Source organism: Ursus maritimus (genome assembly GCF_017311325.1).
Source record: "Ursus maritimus isolate PB19 chromosome X unlocalized genomic scaffold, ASM1731132v1 scaffold_X1, whole genome shotgun sequence".
NCBI classification, from domain to species: domain Eukaryota; kingdom Metazoa; phylum Chordata; class Mammalia; order Carnivora; family Ursidae; genus Ursus; species Ursus maritimus.
This window is the reverse complement of record NW_024423319.1, coordinates 98124421-98136454: the sequence shown is the minus strand read 5'-3', so window position 1 is coordinate 98136454 and position 12034 is coordinate 98124421. Positions and strand designations below refer to the sequence as shown.

Below are 12034 nucleotides of genomic sequence, written 5' to 3'. Positions count from 1 at the left end.
AAAGCTACAGTAATTAAAACATGGTATGGTACTAGCATAAATATATATAAACCAATGGAATAGAAGAAAGAGCCCAGAAATAAATCCATACTGATCTACCGCAAGAGTACCCAGCATCTACAATGGGGAAAGGATGGTGACTTCAATAAATGGTCCTAGGAAAACTGGATATCCACATGCAAAAGAATGAAACTGGATCCTTATCTAACACTATACACAAACATTGACTCAAGATGGGGGCATCTGGGTGGCTTAGTTGGTTAAGTGTTTGACTCTTGCTTTCAGCTCAGGTCCTGATTTCAGGGTCCTGGAATTGAGCCCCATGTCACACTCTGTGCTCAGTGGGGAGTCTGCTCAAGATTTTCTCTCTCTCCCTCTGCTCCAGCTCTCTCTCTAAAATTTTTTTAAAAATCAACTCAAAATGATTAACAATTTAAATTTAAGATTTGAAACTATAAAACTCCTAGAAGGAAACAGGGGAAAAGCTTCACGATGTTGGTGCTTGGCACTGATTTCATGGATATGACACCAAAAGCACAGGCAACAAAAGCAAAAATAGACAAGTGAATAATCTCATTTACTCCTTTCGGCTAGCCAACACAGAAATTTTAGGAGGAAAGCGAGACTAGAAGAAATTAAGAAATTTGCTGAAGGCTACAAGATTTGAATCCACAGTGTTTGATTCCACAGTGATAAAATCCCAAAATAAGGGATATTCCCAGAGAAAAGTGTATCAAGAGAGACTTTAGGACATAGAATCAGCAATATCTCATGCCCAAGTATAAGTGTATACAAAAGAGATCAGGCTGGACCCAGAGGCTTCTGGCTTAGAAAATTGGTGAATGATGGTGTCATTTTCTGAAACAGGGAATAGAAGTGAATGTCCACATCTGCTAGGAATTTCAGTTTGGGACATGCTAATTTTGAAATGACTGTGGACAGGAATAAGTCTCAAAATATTTAATGTCTGCTATAGCAAACCCTGACCAACCAGAACAAACACTAGCCGGTATATCCTACCTGTGCTTATCAGTGGGTATCAGTCCTGTGCCCTGAACAGAGAGGTTCGTTGGGGAGTTGCAGACATAAATATGGAATGGCCCCCGAGAGAGATGCAGGAAGCAGATAATGATTTGGGACTCATCTGCTTCTAGGTACTAAATGGCACTTCCAATGAAGATGTGATCCTGAAGAGAGTGGGAGATAGAAAGCAAAGAGGGGCTGAGGATGGGGTCTGGGGAGCATCCACACCTACAGAAGAGGCAGAGCATGAATCATCTGTGAGAGAGACTGCAAAAGAGGCAGATAGGTCAGATTTGAAAACCTGGGTAAGAGGATGTCAAGGAACCCAAGAAGGAAAGAATTACACAGAGAAGTTGAGTCAGGCGATTTGGCAAGGGGGAGGACAGTGATTTTCTTAGTGAGAGCAGGTTGCCTGGCAGGTAGGAGTGATAACCAGGTAACATGGGTTGAAAGGGAATTATGGGTAAAGAAGGGGACTTAGCCAGCCATGCCACTGTTTCACAAACATCAGCCACAAAATGGAAGGAGGAGAGGTGACACTGGAAGGGGGTGGGAGCTGGGTGGTGTTGAGGTTGAGAAGTGTGTATGTTAACTAAGAGGAAGGGCAATAAAGGGTAAACTGACAACAAAGAATCAGCAGGAAGGTGACTTCAAAGTTAGGGTGTAAGGGAATTCTGAAGGGACAAAGCTCAGAGGAGATGGCATTTAGAACAGAGTTATACTCCCATCCTTTCTATATCCTACTACTCCCACAGCAGCCAGAGGGATTTTGTAAAAAAAAAATGAGCATGAATCACAAAGTAATCGGCTGCCTTCCCAATGAGAATGTCAACTCTAGAGGGCGGGAACCTCGCGAAGGACAGGGAAGAGTGCAGACCTCACACAGAAGTAGCAGGAGTGAAGAGGAGACTGTGTCTGAAGGGGAGGCCATGAATCCCTGGTCTCCTGTGTGCGTTCTGCGGAAATCACTCCACGTTAGGAATTTGTATGTCTTTCCTTTGTGACTGTGGTAGACCTGCCTTGTTGAGCCAGTCTAAGAAATTTCTAATGACTCCATTTCTCTCATTCTTCACACAAACAACAACTTAATATTTAGCCTTTTTAAAAAATTTCTTCCTCCCTACTCATCCCTACCTCCAAAGCCAATCTTGCCTTTTTTCCAAAGTATCCCTTATGACTGCCACGAACATAAACTGAACCTGTGTTTTGCTGCTGCTAATTTAGCCTACGAAAAACTACTGACCAAATTAACCCAAAATAACTCTTTAGGCCCCATTATGTACAAGAATTTGCTGGACTAAATTTTTTAAATAATATTTTAATTAGTGGTTCACTGAGTGTGGTCCTTGACCAGCAACAACAGCATTCCCCGGGAATGTGATAAAAATACGAATGATCAGTCCCTACCCCAGCCCTAACTGAATCTGAAACTCTCGTGCTGGGACCCTTCAATCTGTGATTTAATGAGTCCTCAAGTAGTTGTGATGTATGTTCAAGTTTCACTTAAAATAACGAATTCATGGCCTATAACTGATTATATCTAGAACACAACTACGCTTGGAGAATAAACAAAATCAGGTATGCTGGGCATCAGAAAAGGTCAAATTCAAGAGCCAGAGAAATCTCAGGACACGGATTAGATAAAATACATATACAGCAGGACATAAAGTAAAAACACGATTGAAAATGAAGGGAACCTGAAATAGCACATCATGGCCAAAAAAGTATATTTTGAGAAGCTATGTATGTGCCAACTCTCAGAACTCTTCTTTCTATGTGCTAGCTGGTGGCGGTGGTTTATCTCTGACACAACTGCCAAACGCACTTCTATTAATATGAAAGGCTTCTTGTAATGAGAAGGGAACACCTTGCATTTAGTAACTCATTTCTGACTTGAGAGAAAATGTCTTAGATGAAAATGTTCCCCTCTGAAAATCTTCCCCTGATGATTCTTGTCTGCCTTCTTGATAGCAGAGGAGTTGGGGGGGGGAGGAATCTTCTAGATAGGATTCAGAGCTGCTCCAGAGATAGGCTGACTAGGTTGTCACCACAGAGTGCCCATGTACCAGGAATCTCAGAATCGAGAAAGTTTGAGTGAAGACACCTCTCAGAGGCATTCTGAGATCTGTATACACATCTATCTGAGAGGACTAGCAGGTGAAGAGACACTGAAAACAAATTGACCAAGAATGTATTCATTCAAAGGAATGCTGTCCTTCAGTGTAGTGAGTAATGTTACAGTTTAAGAACTAAACTCCACCTTTGAAAGTGCCTTTACAGAGTTTTCAACAACATAAGAAATTCTAGTAGGTATCTAATTTTTTAAAGAATTGATTGCATCTAGGTCTGTCATTTATTTATTTTATAAACCAAAAAAGGTTTAAATTTAAATCTTGTTTTAAAAAGATTTTTATTTTTAAGTCATCTTGACACTCAACATGGGGCTTGAACTTGCAACCCTGAGATCAAGAATTGCATGCTCTACTGACTGAGCCAGACTGGCGTCCCACCATAAGAGGCTTTTAAGACTGATGCAAAAAATCAAATTCATCCTCAAAATAGGAAATTTGCTAGCACTGAAAGCATTAAAAAAGAATAAAGCACGGCACTGAAAAGCCCCTGAAAAAGGAGTACCAAGATGGCTGGAATGGTAACAACATCCCAGAAATAATTCCACAGCCTCCTAAGCCAACTATTTAGAATTCTAATTGACACACAAGACTTTTTATTTAAAAAATCAGTTGCATTACTTTTGTTGTTTATTGAAGCATGTATTTATTACTATAATTAATTATGGAGGAGTTAATGCATGCTGGCAAAGCCAGTCCAATCATTCGGAAGAATGTCTCACGTTGGCTGTGAATGTCTTCTCTCCTTGGCCTCCTCAGCTCCTGGGACTCCTTTGTGGGTTCATCTCCCTCCTCTATTCGAAAGGGTCAGTGAAGCTTGGGCTTTAGGCTTTTTTACTTTTCTTTGTACATAGACACAGCCCTGCCCCACAGCTATTCCCAAAATTTCAATTATTGTTTTGATACAGATGATCTCCCAAATCTTTATTTCTAGCCTAATAGTCTATGCTGAAGTTCCAAGCCACATAGCCAATTTCCCAGGAACATTCCCTGAATTTATCCTCCTTTTGGAAATTCACCAAACTGTACACATCCTAAATCAGTGTTTTGTTTTGTTTTTTTTTTTTGAGAGAGAGAGACAGTGAGAGTGAGTGGGGGTGGGGGGAGGAGGAAGAGGGAGAAAGAGAATCTCAAGCAGGCTCCATGCCCAGTGCAGAGCCCAATGCAGGGCTGGATCTGATTCCACAATCCCATGTCCCAGAGATCATAACCTGAGCTGAAATCAAGAGTCGGATGCTTAACCCGACTGAGCTACCCAGGTGCCCCCTAAATCAGTGTTCTTAAAGTTGGTCCCTTACCAGCAACAGCAGCAGCACAGGAGAACTTTTTAAAACTGCAAATTCTCTGTGCCTGCCCCAGACCTCTAGAATCAGGAACTCAAGGGGGGAGGTCCTGTCATCTCCATGTTAACAAGCCCCCCAAGTGATTCCAACGGAGCTAATGTTGAGAGCCACTGTCCTAAGACATATACAATACCTACCCTGGATATTAATCATGCTTTTTATTTTCTCTATTTTGTCATGCTTTGACATCCTGGGGGTCTTACGGGCCAGGGAGAGACCACCCCTCCCCTCCCAAGAGGAACTGATTCCAAGAGATAGCAAATGAGTCCCTTGTGAACGTGCCTTTCATTTGCAAACCAACCAATCCAAAGCCCATATATCTAACCACCTTCTTTGTTTAACTCTCACAGGCCAACCCAGTGCTTCCAGGGCCAGGTATTGAAGGACAATGACACAACCTATAGCCCAGAGTCTGCTGAAATCATTCAAACTATCCAATTCTAAACTTGCCCAAACTTATCTACCTGCCCCATCCATTCCTTCCCAGGGAAACCACAATAAAGGAGAAATGATGCTTTCTCTTTTGCTCCTTCTGCCTCCTGAATGATCCCAGTACTTTCCCTTAGAGCCCTGTAAAGTGTTGCCTGTCCCCTGCTCCTGGGAACTGTGAGTAATAAACCTTCTTTCATGGCAATGACTTGTCTATGCCATCACTCGGTCACCTCTATAAATTAAATCCCGGGTACAACTAAAACACTCTGCCCCTCCTAACGTACTCTAAACCTTGGGTTACCCACTACAGTGAATGCCTCCGGCTGTTCAACCAGAAACCTTGGCTTCTTCCTTCCCCTTAACCCTTCACATTAATCCATTACATAACATGGCAAAGTCTAGCTTCAAACAACAACAACAACAACAACAAAAACAACCAAATCTTGGAACCAATTCACATTTCTGTAGCACTTGTATCACTGCGTCCCATCTAGCTTTCAGCAATACTCTTGTGAAGGATACTTTTGTTTCAGAGTTCTTGCCCCTCCCACTTCAATCCAATTTTCCTTTTATATGAAGCTACTCCTCTGCTTAACAAACAAACAAACTAGCTTAAGTGGCTGACCACTGCTACCCAAGGAAAAACTAAAAAACCCTTCCTGACACTGGCTCACTTTCCAGCTTCATCTCTCCCCATCTGAACTCCAGTTTTATCAAGGAGCAATCGTCTCAAAGTCACTTTCCTATGACTTCAGAGTGTGCCCGGCATGCTGCCCAACTTAGCACGCTCCTTATAACTCCTTCCTCCCAACCTGAGAAACTCATCCTTTTTTAAAGATTTTATTTATTTATTTGAGAGAGAGAGAGCAGAGGGCACGAGTGGGGAGGGTGGGAGAGAGGAGCAGAGGGAGAGGGAGACCGAGACTCCCCACCGAGCAGGGAGCCTGATTCAGGGTTTGATCCCAGGACCCCAAGATCAGGACCTGAGCCGAAGGCAGACACTTAACCGACAGAGCCACCCAGGTGCCCTTAAACTCATCTTTTCGATATCAGGGGAAGACTTCCCTAATCCCTCAAGGCTGAGCTATTTTACCATTTCCGGTCCCATCTCATCCCACTTCCTGCCATCTTCCATCCTTTCTGGAGATGCTATCCTTGTTAAAATCAGAAAAGGAAAGTGGGTAGGAGTTAGAGGAGGAAGGAACTGCAGATGAGAAGAGGCATGACGGATGGAAATAAGTTCCTGGCATTCTTTTTTTTTTTTTTTAAAGATTTTATTTATTTATTTGACAGAGAGAGAGACAGCCAGCGAGAGAGGGAACACAAGCAGGGGGAGTGGGAGAGGAAGAAGCAGGCTCCCAGCGGAGGAGCCTCATGTGGGGCTCGATCCCATAAAGCCGGGATCACGCCCTGAGCCGAAGGCAGTCGCTTAACCGCTGTGCCACCCAGGCGCCCCAGTTCCTGGCATTCTTAACTGAAAGTCTGAAGGCATTTTCCCCAAGCCAACTGTAATCAGTTTCACAAATTACCTTTAGCATGAAAGGCATGTTTATCCACTTATTTACCTGATGTTTTTCTCTAAGTAGACTTGTATTGATCCAATTTTGTTGTCTCACTCTGAGCAATGATATCTTAAAATCAACTCTTTATGGTACTAGCTACATTTTGCTAAAATACATTAAATAAATACTTAATTATTAAAATTTGTAAAAGTATCCAACCATGTACCATGTATAATATTCCACTTTCATTACTCTAGTGGGAAGTGAACACTTGGGGAAAGAATTATTATAAATGACAAGTAATGCATGCAGGCATATTAAAAATTAAATTAGATAGCTTAGGAAATTAATTATAATTTATAATATTTCCCCCATGGTAAATTTATTCCAAATCCCAAACATCTGAATTATAAACTAACTTTTGGGAAAAAAATTACTTATAAATTGGAAGGCACCTGATAATTGATACATACTTAGCAAATGAACAATCGAGTTTATTTTGCTGATTCACAATTCACAAGTCATTCCGAGGTCAGGTTTCTGATTGCTCATTAGTAGCTATTTTCCAAAGAGTTGATACTTCAATTTTACTTTGAATGGCTGCAAATGAGTCTTCCAGTGCAAAAAAGGTCCCAGTGGCCTTGCAAAGTTAGATAGATAGGTTTACCTGAAAATCAAGAAGGACTCTAGCCACAAGGGCATTTCTGGGTAAGTCACTAAGAGTCAATTAACTTTCAGTAACCTAACTGATGTGACATATATTTTCTGCCTAGCGTTTCCCTCAAGCACCCCCATGGATAGACTAAACCAGGTTGCCATTTAAAAAAAGGTTTTCATTTCAGTTATCAATTTTAGTCTGGTATCTTGTTCTTAATCTTGTTCTTAAAGACTGTTTTCTTATCATGAAGTTCTCGCAATATTGCCGATACCCAAACAAAGACACACTCGAGACAGTATTCTCACGAGTGATGAATGACTATGGTCTTTGCGCTTCTACAACAGGCTTGGAAAGTGACCTGCACTTTGCATTATGTGCACCACAGACTTCTCATTGCTCTTCCAGAGTATTCCATAACAAACAATGTCTGACATCCTTTAAGAATAGTATGGCATTAAAACTGAAGCCCTCAGAGATGGTAAGATAGAATATCTAAAATCTGTAAACTACATTTGGAAATGCTCCCATGTCTAGCAGTGAAGAATGACTTATCAGTGAACGTCTGGAAGTCCTTTTCCTTTTGGATTAATGAAAATCTCTAGAACTGTTCTTTCTAATATGGTAATCACTGGCCACATACGGCTATTGAGCACTTGAAACATGCCTGGTCTGAACGGAGATGTGTGGTAAGAGTAAGACATATTGGAAAAATATATTTCATTAATAACTTTTACAATGATCACATGTTAAAATGATAATCTTGTAGGTATAGATTACATAAAACATTATTACAATTAAGTTCACCTCTTCATGTTTACTTTTCTTAGTATAGCTCCTAGAAGATTTTAAGTCACATTACATTTCTACTGGCCAGAACTTCTCTACAAAAATGAAGAGAACAAGGATGTGCCCTGGATAGTCTAGTTTTCATTTTGTAAGTCAACAATTGATTAGATAATTTTCTCTGACTTGATGATAATCAGAGACAAAGCCTGTGGTGGAGGTGTTTGGAATCAAGGGTCTCTATTTCCCTGAGTACTATTTTGGGTTAGTTTAATAAATCTATGACAGTGTAATGTGATAGAAATTATTTTTGTACTTTATTCATTTAAGTTTGTGAAAGTCACCAAGATAAGCATTTTGTGATTAATATACTATAAAATAAATGGCATCACCAATATAGAAATCTGATTTTTTTAATCATCAAGTTTATACATAATATATTTTTGACAGAAAATAATTAGATGCAAGCAAACAATAAACAGTATTTTCCCTGAGGGGAGATTCTCTTCTATTATATTCAATTTTCTCCTCAAATTAACTCATTTTAAGAGATAGCAAAATAGATTCAAATTTCTTATTATATTTCTGAATTTTATTTTTCTGAAGGTGAGAGCAAAGTAGATTGAATAAATTCACAGATGGTACTGATTTTGCACACCATTTATTTCTGGGCCTATATAGCAAGTTCTACTAAAGTAATTCCTCTTGAGTTTATCTCAATGAGTGAATTTCCACTCGACTTTAAAACTCGACTCAGATGTCCCCTCCTCTAAGAAGCCTTACTGGATCCCACTGGGCAGTTATCCACTTCATATTCTGCTAAAGCATATGCTTTGGAGATACTTCTCTTACTCCATTTCCCTTCTCCTTCCCCAACTCGCATGTGAATTTCCTGACAAGACGACTGACGTCAACCCAAGTCTTATTCATCTCTGAATTCTCAATGACTAGTCCTTTACCTGGCATACAGTAGACACCTACTGTGTACTGTCCATTCCAGGTTACTCAGTGAAGTGGTATTAATACTGCCAAACATTAGGGACGGTGCATTTGACAATAAGTCTAGTTTAAAAATGAATAAATGGATCTTAGAAGTATCCCAATGAAGAATTTGGTGACTGCCATTTCTCTATAATATAATAATAGAGCAATTTTTAGATATAATTTATAAGTAAAGATTCACTTTGAAAAATACCACACACACAAAGAGGTGATGGATTCATAAGAGATCTTCTAACCACCAAAATAAATATTTGCCTTATAAATGCAATCATTTTGATTGAGTTTCTTGAAAGGATTGCCCAAAGCTCTTTTTTTTTGGCTCTGATTGTGTAATTATAATGGTTTAGACTCATTTGTACATGTCCAGCTGGAGTTTTATTATATTCTCCTCATCACTATTTGCTGGCTAAATCTATCTGTGATTACATCTCTAACGGTTTTGAGCAGAATCTTTCCAAACTGATTTTCATGAAATTTCCCAGGGGTTCACAAAAAATGTTCTTGGTGTTCATATTAGTGAAGGTATTCTGGAAAAACTGTGTGTGTGTGCATGTACATGTAATTTAATTATATGTAATGAAATGACAATGCCAAATACATGGCGGGAAGGATCAAAGAGGTGTGCACATGACTCAGTTCCTCAGTTGCTTTAATTACTCAACACTGTTAGCTACCACGAATTTTGACTGTTGTAATTGTCTTAAATTGTTTTTAATCCTTATAACCTATATCCATATTTGGATCATTGGGTAACAACAGGAGCCGTCAGTAACACTGACATCGAAATACAAAAAGTTCCTGAAAAAACTATAAATAGTAATAATTCTGCACATTTTCCTCAAGATGATCTTCAGAGGGAACTGATTTGTAAATGACATATATACATGATCCAAAAGAAATTTTTACTGCCCCCTTTTACAGATGACGAAATTGTGGCGTATGGTCTAAGTCATTTGTCCAGGGTCAGAAAGATCGCTGGTAAACAGCTGGACAGGAATGTGAACCCTCTATCTACAGTCCTCCGAGTGGAACACGACACACATGCAGAGGTTCTCGAAATTGGCTGCACGTTAGAGTTACCCGAGCAGCTTTTAAGAATTCTGATGCCCAGCCACCGCAACCCATCAGGTAAATAAAAATCTCAGAAGGGGTGCTGGGGAAGAGGGAGCAGCCTCTTCTCCGAGCCACCCTTTTGCCTCTGGACTTCTCTGGGGCTAGCAGTCACCAGACCTGGGGCCCGGGGCCACGGGCTCAGCCAAAGACCACGGGCTCTGTGTCAAAGCAGCAGTTTGCAGGTGGCTGCGCCAAGGAACCAGAGGAGGCACGGGGACGCCGCAGTCCTGGCGGCAGGGGAGCTGCAGCTGCTGCGTGGGGCTGGCATCTGTAAGTGCTTCAAAACGCACATGGGCTTCAGCTTCCTGTCCGTGACCGCCTGCGCTGGGGTCACGCTTGCCCCGCCCCCCGGAGGTCTTGTGCACCAGAGCAAGCTGCACCTGCAGGGCTTCCAGAGCCTGAAAGAGGGTGAGGCAGTGGAGTTCACTTCTAAGAAGTCGGCTAAGGGGCTAGAATCTATCTGGGTCACCAGCCCAGCTGGGGTGTTCTGTACTGGTGGTGAGAGAGGGCTCAATGGGAAGGACAGGCAGAAGCGCAGTCAAAGGGGGACAGGAGCTACAACCATGGAGATCGAGACCACCACGCCACGGAAGCCAAGCTGGCACCCCAGCCCAAGAAGGGTCACTTCTGCCAGAGCAGTGGGGAAAGTGGGGAGAGGATGGGTAGGGGGCAGCTGGCTCTGCCCTGTATCCCAGGCCAGGGTCCGCAGCATCACCCCCTTTTCCCTCTCGGCAGGGGAGGGGGGAGGGGGTGAGGCCAATGAACTCCAACCATGCTCTATCCAAATTACTCACAGGGGTTCTGGGAACAATCCCTCCCTGCTGTGCTTCATCTGAATCTCTGCCCCCAGCACTCCGCTTTTCAAAGTGGCCTGGATAGGAAAGTTGTTTTCTTTTCAAGGAAGGATATGTAATAATAATTGTTCCCGTGCCAGAATGTAAAGACTAAGCCTGAGACCAGATTGATGGGCCCCACCCACAAACCACTACATTCTGGGGGAGGGAGTCTCTAAGGGGCAAGTCAGGGTTTTTCCACATCTTGTCTCATTACCCACTCTTGGGATAGGGTGCTGAGAACTGTCCCGAGCAATGGGTTGTGACAGCAGTCGCAGGGATTGTTGGGGGAAGAGCTACAGACCTGCTGCTCCCAAGCTTATTCCCACCCCACTCTGGGCAGATAGATTTTTATTGATTTGCTCCCTTGGATAAGTGCACGTTGGGCCCCACTTTCTCCAGGATGCCAACAGCACTAGCTGTGCGCGAATGATGTATCTTGTGCATTTTAACTCTTTTTTTTTGTAATATAAATATTCTGGTTTTGTAAAAAAAAAAATCTCAGAATGAAATGGTGCTCAACTGTTGCTCAAAATGTATTTTTCCAAGATATGCTTGAAAATGTCAACTTGAGCCTCTGTTAGCTCATGGTTTAGAAACAAACAAAAATCGAATTAGCTAAATTTTAGGGGGGTGGGGTGGAGGTAAGAACTCCAAATATCCAGTCATAAAAGTAGAAGTACTTTCTCTGACCTTATATAACAGTTAAATTTCAGTCTACATTTTCGTGTATATTTTGTCACCAAACCCAGCATGTAATTTAAAATATATTATTAATTTATACATTTTCCTATTAAAGAATCATTGTTAAAATGAAAAAAGGAAAACATTTGTCTTTATATAATGAATACTCTTATAAAGTTCAGTAAATGAATGTTATGAAATCTTAAATAATACGCTAATATAAGCTATGATGGTCTGAATAATTAAACAATATTTATGTTATCAATGTTTTATCATATAAAAATTATACTAATTAAAATCACTTTGTTATCTTACAGCATGCAAAAATGACTAAATGATTTTTTAATTTCTTGGGCATTTGTGATTACTATGGAAGGGGGCAGAAGTTCAGAAAAGCTGAGTAAACACTACATTAGGCCAGGTGTTTTCCAACTGCAGTATTAATGACATTTTGGATTGGGTGATTCTTTGCTGTGGAGGGCTATCCTGTGCACTGTAGGCTATCTGGCAACATACCTGGCCCCTACCTGCT

The 12034-nt window shown here is 41.2% G+C and overlaps 1 protein-coding gene and 1 pseudogene across 1 annotated transcript in view; one reads left to right on the top strand and one right to left on the bottom strand.

Moving 5' to 3' along the window:
• Window positions 1-12034, bottom strand: part of DMD (dystrophin) — a 1667815-nt gene that overhangs the window by 434009 nt on the left and 1221772 nt on the right. The gene's annotated exons all lie outside the window — the stretch shown is intronic.
• On the top strand, window positions 1812-11836 carry LOC103668246 (annotated as a pseudogene).